General features: G+C 42.0%; 1 long non-coding RNA gene across 2 annotated transcripts in view; it reads right to left on the bottom strand.

Annotated features, from left to right (window-relative positions):
• LOC132428676 (uncharacterized) overlaps positions 1-19,676 on the bottom strand; it is a 70,447-nt gene that overhangs the window by 17,596 nt on the left and 33,175 nt on the right. For both annotated transcript variants that reach the window (XR_009520177.1, XR_009520178.1), the window contains exon 2: positions 692-762. This is a non-coding gene — a long non-coding RNA (uncharacterized lncRNA). The remainder of the gene's footprint in view (positions 1-691; positions 763-19,676) is intronic.

Below are 19,676 nucleotides of genomic sequence, written 5' to 3'. Positions count from 1 at the left end.
ACCCGTGTATATCTCACACACACACACACACACACACACACACACACACGCTTATGAATTCCTTCTCTAACAAAAATCATCATGTCAAAAATAGCAGACAGCAGAAGATCCTAGGGAAGGTTGGCTTTCAAATGAAAAAGCTGAGGGTTCTTTTACTTTACAGTATGGGAGGCAACAGAGTGCAGTGGTTAAGACCATGGAGCCCGATGTGTAGTCTTCAAACCCGGGTTCCACTTGGGCAAGTCCTTTATATCTCAGTGCCTCAGTTTCCTCCTCAGGAAAATGGAAATAATAATCACACCCACTTCATAGGCTTGATATGAATACTAACCGGGTTTGATCTGGGAAGCATTTGGAACAGCTCCTGGCATCGAGTGATGCCCTCTCAGACTCTGGTCTCAGGATCTCAAACTCTTGAGGGACTTGTGATTGAAGGCAGGGTCACATGTGAGATGGTGATTTAGAATAACAAACGTCAGCTTTTTATCCAGACTTCTGAATCTGGGCAGTTCCTTTGGCCATAGCCCTTCTTTCCCCCTAAATCTGTCTATTCAGTGGATATAAGATTGTTTTGTCTGTTTCTGACACTAAAGGACTGTGAAAATTAATGAGGACAATGTCTGTGAAGTGCTTGGAATTTTTTAAAGGAAAACTGAATATAAAACAAAAGATGAGAAAATTTTTGAGGCACCTTTTCACCATCTGTAACATTCAACTGTTTCATCATTGTCTTTCTTCTAGGGCTCTCTATGTACTTGCCAGCTGAAAAAAAAAGAGAAAAAATAGCAATCAGAAATACAATACGTTTCATGAAATGTTTGGCATTTTAATCTCTCATAAATTATAGAGCTGAATGGCCTACAGTATATTTTAGATATATTTGCTGGTAGACTTTTTAAAAATTTCATCACCGTGGTAGCATTTAACACACAAGAAGGAATTTCTCTTAGACCTGAATCCAGAAAATTAATCTAACACCTGTTTAAAAATAGAGATGGTTACTTTCTATGTCCTTTTCTCTATTTTTAAAAGCCCACTACTTGTTCATTCGCCTTGCCCAGATGTTAACTGGGAAATGGAAATCTTTTTTTAAAGCCTAGCTAGAAGAACTCACAGATACACAAAAGTGTTGATAGCACCAAAGGTGCAACTTACATCAAAATCTCACAGGATTCAAAATTTTAAGGATCTGTTGTTGCCACTTCACCTTCCATTATTAAATGCATAGAAATCACAAGGTGTGTACCTGTGAGAATTTCGTGAGTTAACAAACATCTATAATACAGAACTAATGCGGGTGACATTTAGGTTTTGAGGCAGAGCTAAATTCAGGCTTTTCAAAGCTTGGTCAGCTGTTCAATACAGATATTGTTTTTAATCTAGTGCCATGATCACTTCATCACATAAGCATGTTTCTTGAAATGGCAGGAAACTTGAGGTTTGAGATATTTTTAGGAGGCGTAGTTCCTATAATCCTCCTAGATGCAAATATGAATTAAACTCAGCTGGATCCACCACCAAGATCTAAAGCAGTGTTTTTCAAACTGGGTCATGGCCCATGCACAGGCCCTGAAATCACCTTATGAATCAAAACCAGCATTAAAAAAATTAGAAGATAACAGAAAACATAACATCATAGTCGTAGTGCAGCTTATGGGGAAAGAGAAAGATTTGTTTCTGTGTGTGTGTGTGTGTGTGTGTGTTGGGTTACGATACACAGTGTTTCTCAGGGTGAGCCAATAAAATATATTTGAAAGCTGCTGATCTAAGATTACTGTATGCACACTTCTTAGCCTATATAAACTACTAGTAAGAGGAAAACAGTACACACCTAATGGAAAAATAAGTTTTCAATAAATTTCATAGACCTTGAAATTACCCACAGCCTCTAAACCAGTTATTCCACCTTTGGATATTCATCTTAAGGAAATAATCCAAAATTCAGACAAAGATTATTACATAGAAATATTCACTGCACTGTTATTCATTGTACTGGAAACCCCCAACAGCTTAAGTGCTCAATAACAGAGTAATAGTTAAGTCAATTTAGAATATGAAAACTAGTTGAGTATGGCATCATCATTAAAGGCAACATTTTCAGAGGATTTATAGTGATGTGGGGAATGCTTAAAATATTAAATAAAAAAGCATTCAAGCTTGCTTATACTCTATATTAAGAAATGTAAAACTTGTTAAAAGAAAAATGCTAAAATAGTGGTTTTCTGAGTTGAGTTATGGATAATTTTCATTCTATTTTTCTATATTTTTCAAGTTGACTACAGTGCACGTGTATCATATCTATTGTCTAAGGGAAAACAGGTGTTTCTTTAAAAACAGGTTCCCCCTTCCCAGGATAATAGTGTGTGTTCTTATCAGCCAAGTAGCAGTGCTTTTGCAAGGATGCCACCTTGGTTGACTCCCCTGTTGGTCCACAGAGAGTAATATTGCCCTTCTTTCACATGTATATTCATAGTGTAATGACTCTGAAGATTCCAGTTCACACTATTCCTGGGTGATTAGTGCCTGCCCATGGGTGATCTTCCTTTTCTCAAGACCAGCACATCAGTTTCCTATCCCTGCTATAACAGATTACCATCAATCTGGCAGCTTAAAACAACACAAATTTCTCTTCTTACAGTTCTGGAGGTCGGGAATCCAAGATGGTTCTCACTGGGCTAAAATCAAGGTATCACCAGGCCTGAGGTCCTTCTGGACATTCTAGGGGAGAACCTGTTTCCTTGCCTTTTCCAGCTTTTACAAGCCACCAGCATTCATGGCCCCTTCCTCCATCTTCAGAGCCAGTGGCATAGCATCTTGAACTCTCTCTCTCCCTGCTTCCATCTTCACATTGCCCTCTCCTCCAACTCTGACCCTCCTGCCTCCCTTTTAACAAAGACCTTTGAGATTACACTGGGCCTGCCTTGATAAGCCAGGGTAACTCACTATCGCAATATCCTTAATTTAATGATATCGGCAAAGTCCCGTTTGCCATGTAGTAACTTATTCACAGGACATGGACATCTTTAGGGAGACCATTTTTCTTTCTACCATCACCAGGTTTGACAAAACAGCTTAAAACGGGGGCAGGATGGGGGAAGGGTCATCTCTCTTGCATTACTGATAGAGTGGTTTGAAAACTGCACTGTGCCCAGGTAGCTGCCCCAGTTGTGTGTGGACCCATGATTTTCCACCAGAGGACAACATCCATTAATAACAGGATGTGTCACTCAGTCACTGGCAATAGCCAAAGGTTAGCCAAAGAAGAGATGGTTTCCAACTTTACTGTTACTATGCAAGTCTAAGCATCTCAGAAATGTAGATAAGGTGCAAAAGTACACATAAATAGATGCTAAAGGACCTGCAGGGTTTTTTTTCTTTCTTGTAGTTGATTTCTAATCTCACAGCATTGTGATCAGAAGAGATGCTTGATATGATTTTAATTTGCTTAAATTTCCTGAGGCTATTTTTGTGGTCCAGCATGTGATCCATCCTGGAGAATGTTCCATGTGCACTTGAGAAGAATGTGTATTCTGCTACTTTCATATGGAATATTCTATAAATATCAATTAAGTCCATCTGCTCTAATGTGTCATTTAAGGCCTCAAAATGGGTTAAAGACCTAAATGTAAGGCTGGATACTATAAAACTCTTGGAGCAAAACACAGGCAGAACACACTTTGACATAAATTGCAGCAATATATTTTTGGATCCACCTCCTAGAGTAACACGAATAAAAACAAAAATAAACAATCATGATTCCCTTCTATTATTGTCTCTTAGGCTATTGCTATGTAGATGACAAATGAGCCAGAAAAGGGAGATTATGAGCTCAAAAAGTTCAGAGGTTATTCTAACTCACTTCTTTTTTTATTTTAGAACTTTTAAAGTTCCTCAAGTAATACCACATTGTAAACGAAGTTAGAAAATACAATTAAGCAGTAATAAAAGGAGTGTTTGTATGTCACGCCTGGTTCTTCAAAGCTGAATACAGGGACTTCCCTGGTGGTCCAGTGGTAAAGAGTCTGCCTTGCAATGCAGGGGACTCAGGTTTGATTCCTGGACAGGGAACAAAGATCCCACATACTACAGGGCAACTAAGCCCGCACACCACAAATACTGGGCCCACGCAGCCTCAACTAGTGCCCGCATGCCGCAAACTACAGAGCCCATGCCCTCTGGAGCCTGTGTGCCACAACTAGAGAAGAGAAAACCCGCAAGCCACAACTAGAGAGAAGTCTGCACACCACAACGAAGAGTCCGTGCACCACAATGAAAGATCCCACGTGCCTCAAGGAAGATCCCATGTACTGCAACTAAGACCCAACAGAGCCAAAAATAATTTTTTTTAAAAAAAGCTGAGAGAAGATGGCGGAAGAGTAAGACGCGGAGATCACCTTCCTCCCCACAGATACACCAGAAATACATCTACACGTGGAACAACTCCTACAGAACACCTACTGAACACTGAAAGAAGACCTCAGACCTCCCAAAAGGCAAGAAACGCCCCACGTACCTGAGTAGGGCAAAAGAAAAAAGAATAAACGAGACAAAAGGATAGGGACGGGACCTGCACCAGTGGGACGGAGCTGTGAAGGAGGAAAGGTTTCCACACACTAGAAGCCCCTTCGCGGGCTGAGACTGCAGGTGGCGGAGTGGAAAGCTTCGGAGCCGCGGAGGAGAGCGCAGCAACAGGGGTGCGGAGGGCAAAGCGGAGACATTCCCGCACAGAGGACCGGTACCGACCAGCACTCACCAGCCCGAGAGGCTTGTCTGCTCACCCGCCGGGGCGGGCGGGGCTGGGAGCTGAGGCTCGGGCTTCGGTCGGAGCGCAGGGAGAGGGCTGGGGTTGGTGGCGTGAACACAGCCTGCAGGGGGTTAGTGTGCCACGGCTAGCCGGGAGGGTGTCCGGGGAAAAGTCTGGACCTGCCGAAGAGGCAAGAGACTTTTTCTTCCCTCTTTCTTTCTTGGTGTGCGAGGAGAGGGGATTAAGAGCGCTGCTTAAAGGAGCTCCAGAGACGGGCGCGAGCCGTGGCTAAAAGGTTGGACCCCAGAAACGGGCATGAGACGCTAAGGCCGCTGCTACCGCCACCAAGGGGCCTGTGTGCGAGCACAGGTCACTCTCCACACCCCTCTTCCGGGGAGCCTGTGCAGCCCGCCACTGCCAGGGTCCCGGGATCCAGGGAAAACTTCCCCGGGAGAACGCACGGCGCGCCTCAGGCTGGTGCAACGTCATGCCGGCCTCTGCCGCCGCAGGCTCACCCCGCATTCCGTGCCCCGCCCTCCGCCCAGCCTGAGTGAGCCAGAGCCCCGAATCAGCGGCTCCTTTAACCCTGTCCTGTCTGAGCGAAGAAGAGACGCCCTACGGCAACCTACACGCAGAGGCAGGGCCAAATCCAAAGCTGAGCCCCGGGAGCTGTGAGAACAAAGAAGAGAAAGGGAAATCTCTCCCAGCAAACTCAGGAGCAGCAGAATAACTGAGGAAGAAGAACGCATAAGTGACCTGGAAGATAAAATAGTGGAAATAACTACTGCAGAGGAGAATAAAGAATAAAAAGAACTGAGGACAGTCTCAGAGACCTCTGGAACAACATTAAACGCACCAACATTCGAATTATAGGGGTTCCAGAGAAAGAAGAGAAAAAGAAAGCGACTGAGAAAATATTTGAAGAGATTATAGTTGAAAACTTCCCTAATATGGGAAAGGAAATAGTTAATCAAGTCCAGGAAGCACAGAGAGTCCCATACAGGATAAATCCAAGGAGAAATACACCATGACACATATTAATCAAACTACCAAAAATTAAATACAAAGAAAACATATTAAAAGCAGCAAGGGGAAAACAACAAAAAACACACAAGGGAATCCCCAAAAGGTTAACAGCTGATCTTTCAGCAGAAACTCTGCAAGCCAGAAGGGACTGGCAGGACATATTTAAAGTGATGAAGGAGAAAAACCTGAAATCAAGATTATTCTACCCAGCAAGGATCTCATTCAGATTGGCTGGAGAAATTAAAACCTTTACAGACAAGCAAAAGCTGAGAGAGTTCAGCACCACCAAACCAGCTTTACAACAACTGCTAATGGAAATTCTCTAGGCAAGAAACACAAGAGAAGGAAAAGACCTACAATAACGAACCCAAAACAATTAAGAAAATGGGAATAGGAACATACATATTGATAATTACCTTAAATGTAAATGGACTAAATGCTCCCACCAAAAGACACATATTGGCTGAATGGATACAAAAACAAGACCCATATATTTGCTGTCTACAAGAGACCCACTTCAGACCTAGAGACACATGCAGACTGAAAGTGAGGGGATGGAAAAAGATATTCCATGCAAATGGAAACCAAAAGAAAGCTGGAGTAGCAATTCTCATATCAGAAAAAATAGACTTTAAGATACAGACTATTAGAAGAGACAAAGAAGGACACTACATAATGATCAAGGGATTGATCCAAGAAGAAGATATAACAATTGTAAATATTTATGCACCCAACATAGGAGCACCTCAAGACATAAGGCAAATACTAACAGCCATAAAAGGGGAAATCGACAGTAACACATTCATAGTAGGGGACTTTAACACCTCACTTTCACCAATGGACAGATCATCCAAAATGAAAATAAATAAGGAAGCACAAGCTTTAAATGATACATTAAACAAGATGGACTTAATTGATATTTATAGGACATTCCATCCAAAAACAACAGAATACACATTTTTCTCAAGTGCTCATGGAACATTCTCCAGGATAGATCATATCTTGAGTCACAAATCAAGCCTTGGTAAATTTAAGAAAATTGAAATTGTATCAAGTATCTGTTCTGACCACAATGCTATGAGACTAGATATCAATTACAGGAAAAGATCTGTAAAAAATACAAACACATGGAGGCTAAACAATACACTACTTAATAATGAAGTGATCACTAAAGAAATCAAAGAGGAAATCAAAAAATACCTAGAAACAAATGACAATGGATACATGACGACCCAAAATCTATGGGATGCACCAAAAACAGTTCTAAGAGGGAAGTTTATAGCAATACAACCCTACCTTAAGAAACAGGAAACATCTCGAATAAACAACCTAACTTGCACCTAAAGCAATTAGAGAAAGATGAACAAAAAACCCAAAGTTAGCAGAAGGAAAGAAATAAAAATCAGCTCAGAAATAAATGAAAAAGAAATGAAGGAAACGATAGCAAAGATCAATAAAACTAAAAGCTGGTTCTTTGAGAAGATAAACAAAATTGATAAACCATTAGCCAGACTCATCAAGAAAAAAAAGGAGAAGACTCAAATCAATAGAATTAGAAATGAAAAAGGAGAAGTAACAACTGACACTGCAGAAATACAAAAGATCATGAGAGATTACTACAAGCAACTCTATGCCAATAAAATGGACAACCTGGAAGAAATGGACAAATTCCTAGAAATGCACAACCTGCAAAGACTGAATCAGGAAGAAATAGAAAATAGGAACAGACCAATCACAAGCACTGAAATTGAAACTGTGATTAAAAATCTTCCAACAAAAAAAAGCCCAGGACCAGAAGGCTTCACAGGCGAATTCTATCAAACATTTAGAGAAGAGCTAACACCTATCCTTCTCAAACTCTTCCAAAATATAGCAGAGGGAGGAACACTCCCAAACTCATTCTATGAAGCCACCATCACCCTGATACCAAAACCAGACAAGGATGTCACAAAGAAAGAAAACTACAGGCCAATATCACTGATGAACATAGATGCAAAAATCCTCAACAAAATACTAGCAAACAGAATCCAACAGTACATTAAACGGATCATACACCATGTCCATGTGGGGTTTATTCCAGGAATGCAAGGATTCTTCAACATATGCAAATAAATCAATGTGATACACCATATTAACAAATTGAAGGAGAAAAACCATATGATAATCTCAATCGATGCAGAGAAAGCTTTTGAGAAAATTCAACACCCATTTATGATAAAAACCCTGCAGAAAGTAGGCATAGAGGGAACTTTCCTCAACATAATAAAGGCCATATATGACAAACCCACAGCCAACATCATCCTCAATGGTGAAAAACTGAAAGCATTTCCACTAAGATCAGGAACAAGACAAGGTTGCCCACTCTCACCACTCTTATTCAACATAGTTTTGGAAGTTTTAGCCATGGCAATCAGAGAAGAAAAGGAAGTAAAAGGAATCCAAATCGGAAAAGAAGAATTCAAGCTGTCACTGTTTGCAGATGACATGATACTACACATAGAGAATCCTAAAGATGCTACCAGAAAACTACTAGAGCTAATCAATGAATTTGGTAAAGTAACAGGATACAAAATTAATGCACAGAAATCTCTGGCATTCCTATACACTAATAATGAAAAATCTGAAAGTGAAATCAAGAACACTCCCATTTACCATTGCCAAAAAAAGAGTAAACTATCTAGGAATAAACCTACCTAAGGAGACAAAAGACCTGTATGCAGAAAATTATAAGACACTGATGAAAGAAATTAAAGATGATACAAATAGATGGAGAGATATACCATGTTCTTGGATTGGAAGAATCAACATTGTGAAAATGACTCTGCTACCCAAAGCAATCTACAGATTCAATGCAATCCCTATCAAACTACCACTGGCATTTTTCACAGAACTAGAACAAAAGATTTCACAATTTGTATGGAAGCACAAAAGACCCCGAATAGCCAAAGCAATCTTGAGAACGAAAAACGGAGTTGGAGGAATCAGGCTCCGTAACTTCAGACTATACTACAAAGCTACAGTAATCAAGACAGTATGGTACTGGCACAAAAACAGATAGATCAATGGAACAGGATAGAAAGCCCAGAGATAAACCCACGCACATATGGTCACCTTATCTTTGATAAAGGAGGCAGGAATGTATAGTGGAGAAAGGACAGCCTCTTCAATAAGTGGTGCTGGGAAAGCTGGACAGGTACATGTAAAAGTATGAGATTAGATCACTCCCTAACACCATACACAAAAATAAGCTCAAAATGGATTGAAGACGTAAATGTAAGGCCAGAAACTCTCAAACTCTTAGAGGAAAACATAGGCAGAACACTCTATGACATAAATCACACATAAGATCCTTTCTGACCCACCTCCTAGAGAAATGGAAATAAAAACAAAAATAAACAAATGGGACTTAATGAAACTTCAAAGCTTTTGCACAGCAAAGGAAACCATAAACAAGACCAAAAGACAACCCTCAGAATGGAAGAAAATATTTGCAAATGAAGCAACTGATAAAGGATTAATCTCCAAAATTTACAAGTAGCTCATGCAGCTCAATATTGAAAAAACAGACAACCCAATCCAAAAAATGGTCAGAAGACCTAAATAGACATTTCTCCAAAGAAGATATGCAGACTGCCAACAAACACATGAAAGAATGCTCAACATCATTAATCATTAGAGAAAGGCAAATCAAAACTACAATGAGATATCATCTCACACCAGTCAGAATGGCCATCATCAAAAAATCTAGAAACAATAAATGCTGGAGAGGGTGTGGAGAAAAGGGAACCCTCTTGTACTGTTGGTGGGAATGTAACTTGATATAGCCACTGTGGAGAACAGTATGGCGGTTCCTTAAAAAACTACAAATAGAACTACCAAATGACCCAGCAATCCCACTACTGGGCATATACCCTGAGAAAACCATAATTCAAAAAGAATCATGTACCAAAATGTTCACTGCAGCTCTATTTACAATAGCCTGGAGATGGAAACAATCTATGTGCCCATCATCGAATGAATGATAAAGAAGATGTGGCACATATATACAATGGAATATTACTCAGCCATAAAAAGAAACGAAATTGAGCTATTTGTAATGAGGTGGATAGACCTAGAGTCTGTCATACAGAGTGAAGTAAGTCAGAAAGAGAAAGACAAATACCATATGCTAACACATATATATGAAATTTAAGAAAAAAACATATCATGAAGAACCTAGGGGTAAGGCAAGAATAAAGACACAGACCTACTAGAGAATGGACTTGAGGATATGGGGAGGGGGAAGGGTATGCTGTGACAAAGCAAGAGAGAGGCATGGACATATATACACTACCAAACGTAAGGTAGATAGCTAGCAGGAAGCAGCTGCATAGCACAGGGAGATCAGCTCGGTGCTTTGTGACTGCCTGGAGGGGTCGGATAGGGAGGGTGGGAGGGAGGGAGACGCAAGAGGGAAGAGATATGGGAACATATGTATATGTATAACTGATTCACTTTGTTATAAAGCAGAAACTAACACACCATTGTAAAGCAATTATACTCCAATTAAAAAGAAATAAGATAAATAAGTCATTGGGATGTAATGTTCAGCATGCATACAGTCAATAATATTTTAATAACTTTGTATACTGACATATGGTAACTAGACTTATCTTGGTGATCATTTTGTAATGTATAAAAATATCGAATCAGTATGTTGTACACCTGAAGCTGATATAGTATTGTAAGTCAATTATATTGTAAGTCAATTATACTTCACTTAAAAAAAAAAGAATTTGTCATTTTTATTGGTCATAATTGAATATTTTATGATTATATAGAAATAAAGGAGCAATGTGTTAAAAAAAGCTGAATACAAAACAAGTAGATGCCAGGGTTTTATTTATTTATTTACTTTTTTTAACATCTTTATTGGAGTATAACTGCTTTACAATGGTGTGTTAGTTTCTGCTTTATAACAAAGTGAATCAGTTATACATATACATATATCCGCCAGGGTTTTATTTTTTAAAAGACCTTTTAACTGAGTTGTGGATTTAGAAGATTAAAATTCATTTAAACAACTAAATTAAACTTCAAAGCAATAAAAACATTTGGTTATGAGCTTAACTATCTTCATACATACTGCTTTCGGTTTCTTTTAAATGCAATAGTGTATGAAATTAATGTAGAGTCTCAGTTTTCTCCAGGTTTGAGCAGACCCCTCCGTCCCCCTGCTTTTCTTTCATAGTGTCCAGTTCGTGTTTTTCCTGCTTTCCTTCGAAGCTGACAGATGAAATAAAATGCCAGCATTGGGCTTCCCTGGTGGCGCAGTGGTTGAGATGCAGGGGACACGGGTTCGTGCCCCGGTCCGGGAGGATCTCACATGCCGTGGAGCGGCTGGGCCCGTGAGCCATGGCCGCTGAGCCTGCGCGTCCGGAGCCTGTGCTCCACAAAGGGAGAGGCCACGACAGTGAGAGGCCCGCATACCGCAAAAAAAAAAAAAAAATAATAATAATAATAAATAAAATGCCAGCATTCACAAGCCAAGGAGCATTTTCTTTTAATTCCTCTTTGTGGACAATGAAGATATGTGACTCTTTCACGTCTGTCTCTTCATTTCCTTTAAACGTTTTCTTCTCAAGCTATTACCCTACCTGAAATATTCCAGCCTCCCCTCCATGTGCCTAATTTCAGTCCATCCCCTCAAAGCTTGGCTCAAATACTATTGACAAGCTACCCCAAGTCTGGTACTTAATCACCAGTCTGTTTATGAAGCATTTGCATGGAGCCTGGCATTTTCGTCACCTTTTCCAGCCACGCGGACCTCCTCTGACAGAGGTTAGGTAACTGTCCCAGTCTCCCAGCATGCTCAGCAACATCCTGGACACTCCAGCCGAGTCTTCTGACCCTTTCCCAGGTCTTGAGTCACTGCCCCCTGCTGCCTCTGGTGCCCATCATATGCCCCAAATAGATCTTTACATTTGATGATGGGATTAACCTTTCAGATGTTTGTATCTTTTCACCCTAGACACATTATAAACTGTGTGAAGGTGAACATCACATTGATTCATGAAAAAGTACAGCAAATGTATATTGAGCTCCTACTCTTTGCTGGGTACTATGCTGAGGGCTAGAAATGCTAGGATAAATTAAGACAATTTTACCTGTAAAGTTCTTAGAGTCTGGTGAAGAACAGAGAAGTAAACCAGCAGTGACATGGCCATGTGAAAAGTGTCCTAAAATAGAAAAATGTGAGGGCCGCCCAGACAGCCTAGGGGTCAGGAACGCCTTTCCAAAGGAAAAGTCCTCTGGGACTCTGGTCCCTGGCAGTCCAGTGGTTAAGACTCCACACTTCCACTGCAGGGGGCAAGGGTTTGATCCCTGGTCAGGGAACCGAGGTCCCACATGCCTCGCGGCCAAAAAAACGCAAAGGAAAAGTCCTTCAACTTGAAAGGCAAGGAAATCAGGAGGGAGAATTCATATATATTCAGCAGGCACTAAGTGCTCAACACGAACCAGGTGTCATTCATATATCACCTCATTGAATCCTCACAGCAACCCTAGGAAATATGTGGGGAGAGCAGAAGACACCAGACAGGTATGGTTCATTTACTGTGTTTCACCATCTATTACTAATACCAGCAAACTCCTATGCAGCACTTCTAATGTGCTGGCACTATTCCATATAGTTCACGTATGTTACTCATTTAATGATTACAACGACACTGAAAGGTAAGTACTCTAGTTACTTTATTTTACAAATCAGCAGAGTAAGCACAGAGAGGTTAAGTAAATCGCCCACAGTCACACAGCGACTTAAACCAGGCAGTCAGGCTGCAAAGTCTGTGCTCATAATCACCGCACTATGCAAACTCTACCAGATTATTTTTTCATCCCTTGAATATTTTTACTGGCAAAAGTAATGGCTTACTAGAGAAGCCAACAATTTAAAATGTGTAAAATGTTAAGTCACTTCTTCACACTTCCCCTGATTCCAATGCCAGTATTACTGGTGAGTTTTGAAGCTAGGTATAACTCTCCCCATTTTACAGATGGGAAAAGTGAGTCTCAGAAATATTAACTCGCCTGGGGTTACAGAGTTAGCAGGTGGACATCTGGGATTCAGCACGCTTCTGGCTCTGCCTTCTGGGTGGGAACTACCAGGCAAGCTGGGGAGTCTGGCGAAAACCTCTGGAGCTGACGACAAGCACATACTTTGCCAGCAAAATCAAGAAGAGCTGCACCTGCCAGGCTGATGAAACTGGGCTTTTCTTGTTGATGATGTGCAAGGGGGCACATGACACTACTGGCCTTTTAGGAAATTCTCTCTGGTGATAGTGTGGAGGATGGAACGTCAGAAACCAGACCGGGAATGAGGCAGTGGGGAGGACTGACATACTCAGGATACTGGTGGGATGGGGTGATGGAACTTCATAACAGATTTGTTGTGGGGATTTAGGGAAAAGGACACGTCTGCTGTGCATCCCTGGCTTCTGGCCTGGGTGACAAGGGGCGGGGGAGTGGGCACTTGTGCCATCCCCAGAGGTAGGGAGGAAACTTTCTTCCCATTTGGACCTTGTTTGTGTCAGGAAGTTAATTCATGGTAAAATTTCAACATTTGTTCTAGACCAGAAAAACAAACGAACAAAAATCCTTTTGTCTTTGTTATACTGATTATGGAACAGCTAGAAAACGTACTTTCTTGCAAGCAGCCTCTCAAGGGTTCTTGGAACCCCTTCAGATAGTTCAAGCATTCTGAAGTTACTTTCCTGCTACTTCCTTTCTCTAGCTCCTCAGGGGAAAAGTCTGCCACGCCTGAAACCTCCCACCCGTTGAGATTTCCTATCAACCCAATTTCTCCATCAGTGAACCTAATTCTGGGAGACGGTTTACCAGCTGCACACGGCAACGACTCATCTCTCTGGCCAGCAGCAGCAACTTCAACAGCTGGACCAGAAAGTTAGAAAGACCACAGCGTGGCGAAAGTGAGCAGGTTTGCTAGTGGGAGGCCAGGACTGGGCAAAGTTGCAGGAGTAACAGGTCTTTGTCTCGGCCTTGAAGATCCTAAGACATAGAACAGACTAAGTCAAGGGGACCCACTACAGTGCTAATCCTGCAGAACTCTGTAACTCAGGAGTCAGCAAGCAGACACACTGCAGTATCTACTCTGGGGTTTCCAGACAATTTTTTCTGCTTTTGTAGAATTAAACAGCACAGCTCTACCCTGCTAAGTCTGTCCCTGAGCGTTTTCTGGACTCCATGAGGATGCTGATAGCAGCCAAGTTAACTACTGACCAGCTAAATGATCTCAAAATCCAACAAAAGATAAACACAAGGAAGACAGCTGGGAGGTGTTCAGTGTAGTCTCTGAGCCTGAAGGAAGTCACTTCAGTGCAAAACTATAGGGTAGTAAGGGTGATGCCATACTATTTTATGTTCAGTATCATCATTTTACCTGGTGGTGAAGCAAAATATTTATCCAAAAAATTTCCCCCCAGATGGCTAGAAATTTTAATTTGTGTGCTCAATGCATACACTTCAGGTCCTTGGAAAACTCACTCCTCACGTGCTGTGAATAGATGATGGGAACTTGTCTGACTCACCACCCTCTCCCAGTCCTGATGGCCCAGGGAGAGACCACCCACCTGAAACTGCAGAGAAATGCCCTTAGGGCAGAACAGGAGGGTGGGCTGGCCCAGGCCCTACCTAATGGCATGCAGAGGAGGGGATGGGCACGGGGAGGCAGGCAGTACCTCCCATGGTGTCTTGTGGGCTCCTTGAGAGAACTGAGGTGCTTGGAACTGGGGGGCCACAATGCCAACCCCAACCTGGCTAGTCACTAGAACATCTCTGCCCTCTCCTCCCTCGGCCAAGTCCGTGTTTCTGTCCCTCTAAGTCTGCCCTTGATACTCATTTATCCCATTCCACTTGGATAAATATCACACCGAGGATGGTTTCTCAGACCTGCCTTGACAGAAGAGGCAAACCACACCAGGAGTTCCGGACTCATGTTCCTCTACTGGCTGGTAGGTAGAGTAAATGTGTGAAGCAGTCAGCTGTAAACAGCTGGAAGCAGGGCAGGGCGGGGGTGGGGGGGTGGGGTGGAAATGGGGCAAGCTTCAGAGGACACTTCTGTAATCCCAATCATTCCCTCTCAAAGTTTTCTTCTTTGTGTCACCATTCTGGTCAAACAAAAGACAGTTGATCCTCATTATTGGAGGATTCTGAATTTGCAAATTTGCCTATTCACTAAAATGTATTTGTAACCCCCAAAGCAATACAGCTGCCCTTCAGGAGTCATGGGGGATTGGTTCAAGGACACCCCGGCAGATACCAAATTCTACGGATGCTCACATCCCTTTTATAAAATGGTGCAGTGTTTGCGTGTAACCTACACACATCCTTCTGTATACTTGAAATCATCTCTATGGGACTTCCCTGGTGGTCCCTGGAGTCTTCCCTAAGACTCCGAGCCTCCAATGCAGGGGACCCAGATTCCATCTCTGGTCAGGGAACTAGATCCCACATGCCACAGCTAGACTTGGTGCAGCCAAATAAATAAATAAATAAAATACTTTTAAAATAAATAAAAATAAATAAATCATCTCTAGATTACTAATAATACCTAATACAATGTAAATACTATGTAAATAGTTGCAAGCAAATTCAACTTTTGCTCTTTGGAACTTTCTGGAATTTTTTTTTTGTAGTTTTCGATACACTGTTGGTTGAACCCGTGGTTACAGAGGGCCAACTGTACTTGCAGCACTTTTGTAGTCATTTGCGGACATGCCAGAGCAGAGGGAAATTTGAGTCTCCAGGCACATAGCTGAGGTTAAACAATCTGATATTCTGCCTTCCTGTTTCAGCTCTCATACTGTAAACAGCATCATCTCCACAGTCTATGTAGGGACTTGTTTTTAAATTTTTTGAGTTTTTCGTTGGTGATTTTGCTGTTTAAAATGACCCCCAAGCATAGTGCTGAAGTGCTGTCTTTCCCTAAACTCAAAAAGGCCTTATGTGCCTTATGGACAAAAATAAATGTGTTAGATAAGCTTCACTCAGGCATGAGTTTAATGCTGTTGGCCATGTGTTCAATGTTAATGAATCAACAATATACATTAAATAAGGTGCCTTTAAACAGAAACACACGTAAAACAAGGCTACGGTATTCATCGCTGATGAAAATGTGACCAGAGGCGCACAGGAACCTAACCCTTCATCTCCCCTAGGAGTAATGATTCGGTATTTGCTGCAACTTTATAGACTATAACTACCAATAATGGTGAATCATCTGTCTCTGAAACCCCTGTCAGGTTGGGAGCCCTCATTTGATGATCTTATCTTAGTTCTCAAAGTTCTCAGAGGTCTCTGTCAAGGGACTTCTATGATATGGTGGGTTATTGCTTGGGACTCATAGTAATGTACTGGAGTTTGTGTATGATTTTTTAATTAAGTGAAATGAGTGTATTTCTATAACGATATAACACTGGAGAATGCTTTCTAGAATGGGAAGATATACCAGTCACAGCCTCCACAGCCCCCACTGGCCAAATCCAACTGGAAGCCAGTTGACAAAGGAGACTGGGGTCAACCTCTGGGGTGCAGAGAGGACAAAGATTGGGTGTAAGAGAGAGGCAAATGGAGAATTAAATCCACACAGGGAGCCCAGATTTAATCCGGCAGTCCCATTATTAATATACAGATACTAAATGCTCTGAAGGAAAAGAGCTCGATGTTCTGACAGCTTAGGACACAGAACAATGACCTGGACAGGGAGTGAGGGAAGCCTCCTCAGAAGGAAAGCCTGAGCTGAGACCTGAAAGATGAGTAAGAGACAAGCATCCCTATTAGAGGGAAGAGCATGTACAAAGGCACTGAGAAGGAAGGGGGCAGGATGCTCACCGGGAGCTGTTAATAAGAATGTAAAATCATGGGGCTTCCCTGGTGGCACAGTGGTTAAGAATCCGCCTGCCAATGCAGGGGACACAGGTTCGAGCCCTGGTCCGGGAAGATCCCACGTGACGCGGAGCAACTAAGCCCGAGCACCACAACTACTGAGCCTTAGCTCTAGAGCCCGCGTGCCCCAACTACTGAAGCCTACGTGCCTAGAGCACGTGCTCCGCAGCAAGAGGAGCCACTGCAATGAGAAGCACACGCACCGCAATGAAGAGTAGCCCTCACTCACCGCAACTAGAGAAAGCCTGCGCGCAGCAACAAGGACCCAACACAGCCATAAATAAATAAATAAATAAATTTAAAAATAAAGAATGTAAAATCAATAATGTTTTGAGAGGCAATTTGGAAGTTGCTATCATATATTTTTTTGTTGTTGTTTTTTTGTTTTTTTCAGTTTTTTGTGGGTTTTTTTGGCCATGCCGCATGGCCTGTAGGATCTTAGTTCCCTAGCCAGGGATCAAACCTATGCCCCCTGCAGTGGAAGCATGCAGTCCTAACCACTGGACTGCCAGGGAAGTCCCAGGAAGTTGCTATAATATTTTAGATGTGCATATACTCCTCAACCCAGCAAACCTGTTTTACGTCCCTAGCATAGAAAAACCACTTGCACCTGGCAGCATTAACCTGATGCTGAGGACAGCAGTGCTTACTATAACAAAACTCTGGAAACAGCCTAAGTGTCCATGAATAAGACAATGGTAAAATAAATTACAGAACATCCATTTTACAAAATACCAGACAGCAATTATAGAGGATGAAGTAGGGGAATTCCCTGGCAGTCCTGTGGTTAGGACTCGGAGCTCTCAATGCCAAGGGCCCAGGTTCAATACCTGGTTGGGGAACTAAGATTCCCACAAGCCACACAGTGAACCCAAAAAATAAAATAAAATAAAGTCTAACCTTTTAATAAATAAATAAATAAATTTTTTAAAAAATGAAGTAGGCAAAGATATAGTAGCTTGGAAATATCTAGAAGACTTAGTGGTTAGGGAGAAGAAGGTTATTGGCAATTCTGTTCCAGATGGTGTCCCAGAGTCCATCACGCCATGGTCTGGTCCCTGAGTGAAGGCACTTGCAAACAAGGGCTAATCCTTCCTTGGCGTGCTTTCCAAAAACTAAAGCGGAAGGCTCTTTCATGAGCAAAACTTTCATTGCTTTCATGACTAGTCAGGAAGATCCACTGAGGTAGACGTTGGGGGGGCCTGACATTGTATTTATTTTTCTATTAATAAATCTGGGCTTCTCTTGAGGCACCAAGGTAAGCGTGATTAAAGTTCTCTTTCAAATGATCCCCGAGTGGGAGCTTTCTTGCCTGTAATTCAAAGTCTAGTGCAGCTCCTTGTCAAATGGTTGCCAGGAGATAGGAGAAGAGCCAACTCCCCATCTCCTCTGCCATGGCAACGCGCCATTATTTCCTAATCCATCTTCTTTCTGCGGGAGTCTATTTCTGAGAGTAGTATGCTACCCTTGATTGTTTAGTTAATCTTGCAGAGAGAAAAGAACCCTTCTAACCCTCTTTCTGCAAAAAGAGACCTCCTCATGTGGAAACAGCCTGCCACTGATTTTTCCTTTGTGATCTTGCACTGTAGCTGCCATCATTCTTTCCTATCCTCCCAAGGCTTCAGTGAGACACTTCTGGAAACAGAAATAAACTTTGAACCCTTACAAGTACAATAGCTCACTTAATTGGTGGCTTCTCAAATAGAAGGCAAGATCTTCATAAGTTTTTCCTAACCTATGAGCAGAAAGTGTATTGAACATGGCATTGATGGAAATGGAGCTCACTGAGTACCTCAGTTTCTCCATCTGTAAAATGGGGATGTAGCCCCTTGTAGGTTCCTGTGAGGATTAAATGAGTGAGTGTATGTAAGGCTCTTAGAACAGTGCCTAGGACACAGCAGGTGCTCAATAAATATTAGTTATAATTATCATTATAAGTAAGATTGACTCCCATTTGTTTTGACCAGGAACTTTAATCAAATTTACAGAAAAAATAACTAAATGTAAATTGTTAGTCAGGACTGTCTCATTTGTAAGTAACCACAGGTATATCTCGTTATTGCACTTCGCTTTATTGCACTTGGCTGATACTGTGTTGTTTTTTATTTTTACAGATTGAACGTTTGTGTCAACCCTGTGTTATCACATGATGGTTAGCATCTTTTAGTAAAAAGGTATTTTTTAATTGAGGTATGTACATTCTTTTTAGATGTAATGCAATTGCATACTCAACAGACTACAGTATAGTGTAAACATAACTTTATGTGCACTGGGAAGCCAAAAAATTTGCATGACTCACTTTATCATGATACTCGCTTTGTTGCTGTGGTCTGGAAATGAACCCGCAGTATCTCCGTAGCTGGCTTGTACTCAAGTTGGCCTATGTGAAAAAGGTGTCGGACTGGCTCCAAGCTGGGTTTTCTTCAGGCAGAGCTGGCTCTGAGGCTTAAAGAAAATCTTCAGGATTCGCTCTCTCTCCCCATTACTTGTGTCTGTTTTTCCCTATTGGCTTTACTTCTGACTCTCACACCTCCACACCGACCTCCTTACAACTGGCCATCCCAGTGGAAAGAGGCCTTCCCTTTCCCAAAATGTCCTGCAAGGATTTCAGGATGGGTGTCACTGGAATAACTGACATCATATGCCCATCTCGGAGCCAACCCTATGGCCAGAGGGGATGGGCTGCACCGATCAGCCCAGAACAGGGTCTCAGCTCCACCCTGGAGCTGGACGCTGGAGAATATGGATGGAGGGGGTCTGCGGACCCGGGGTCAGCCCAACCCAAACCACGTCAACTGACGGTGGGGTGAGGCTTGAACCTCCAAAGGGAAGTCAGAGTGCTATTGCCGGAAAAGGGGAAGGGGCGCTGGGCAGGCAAAACCACACATGCGCGATGCATCATCACTTCCAGTTCACTTCTCATTTATGCTGATGGACAGAGGAACATGCTACATAGTTTAAACAT

This window comes from Delphinus delphis, chromosome 7, assembly GCF_949987515.2.
Source record: "Delphinus delphis chromosome 7, mDelDel1.2, whole genome shotgun sequence".
Taxonomy (NCBI): Eukaryota; Metazoa; Chordata; class Mammalia; order Artiodactyla; family Delphinidae; genus Delphinus; species Delphinus delphis.
Note: the sequence above shows the minus strand (reverse complement) of the source record. Positions and strands in the feature narration are given on the sequence as shown.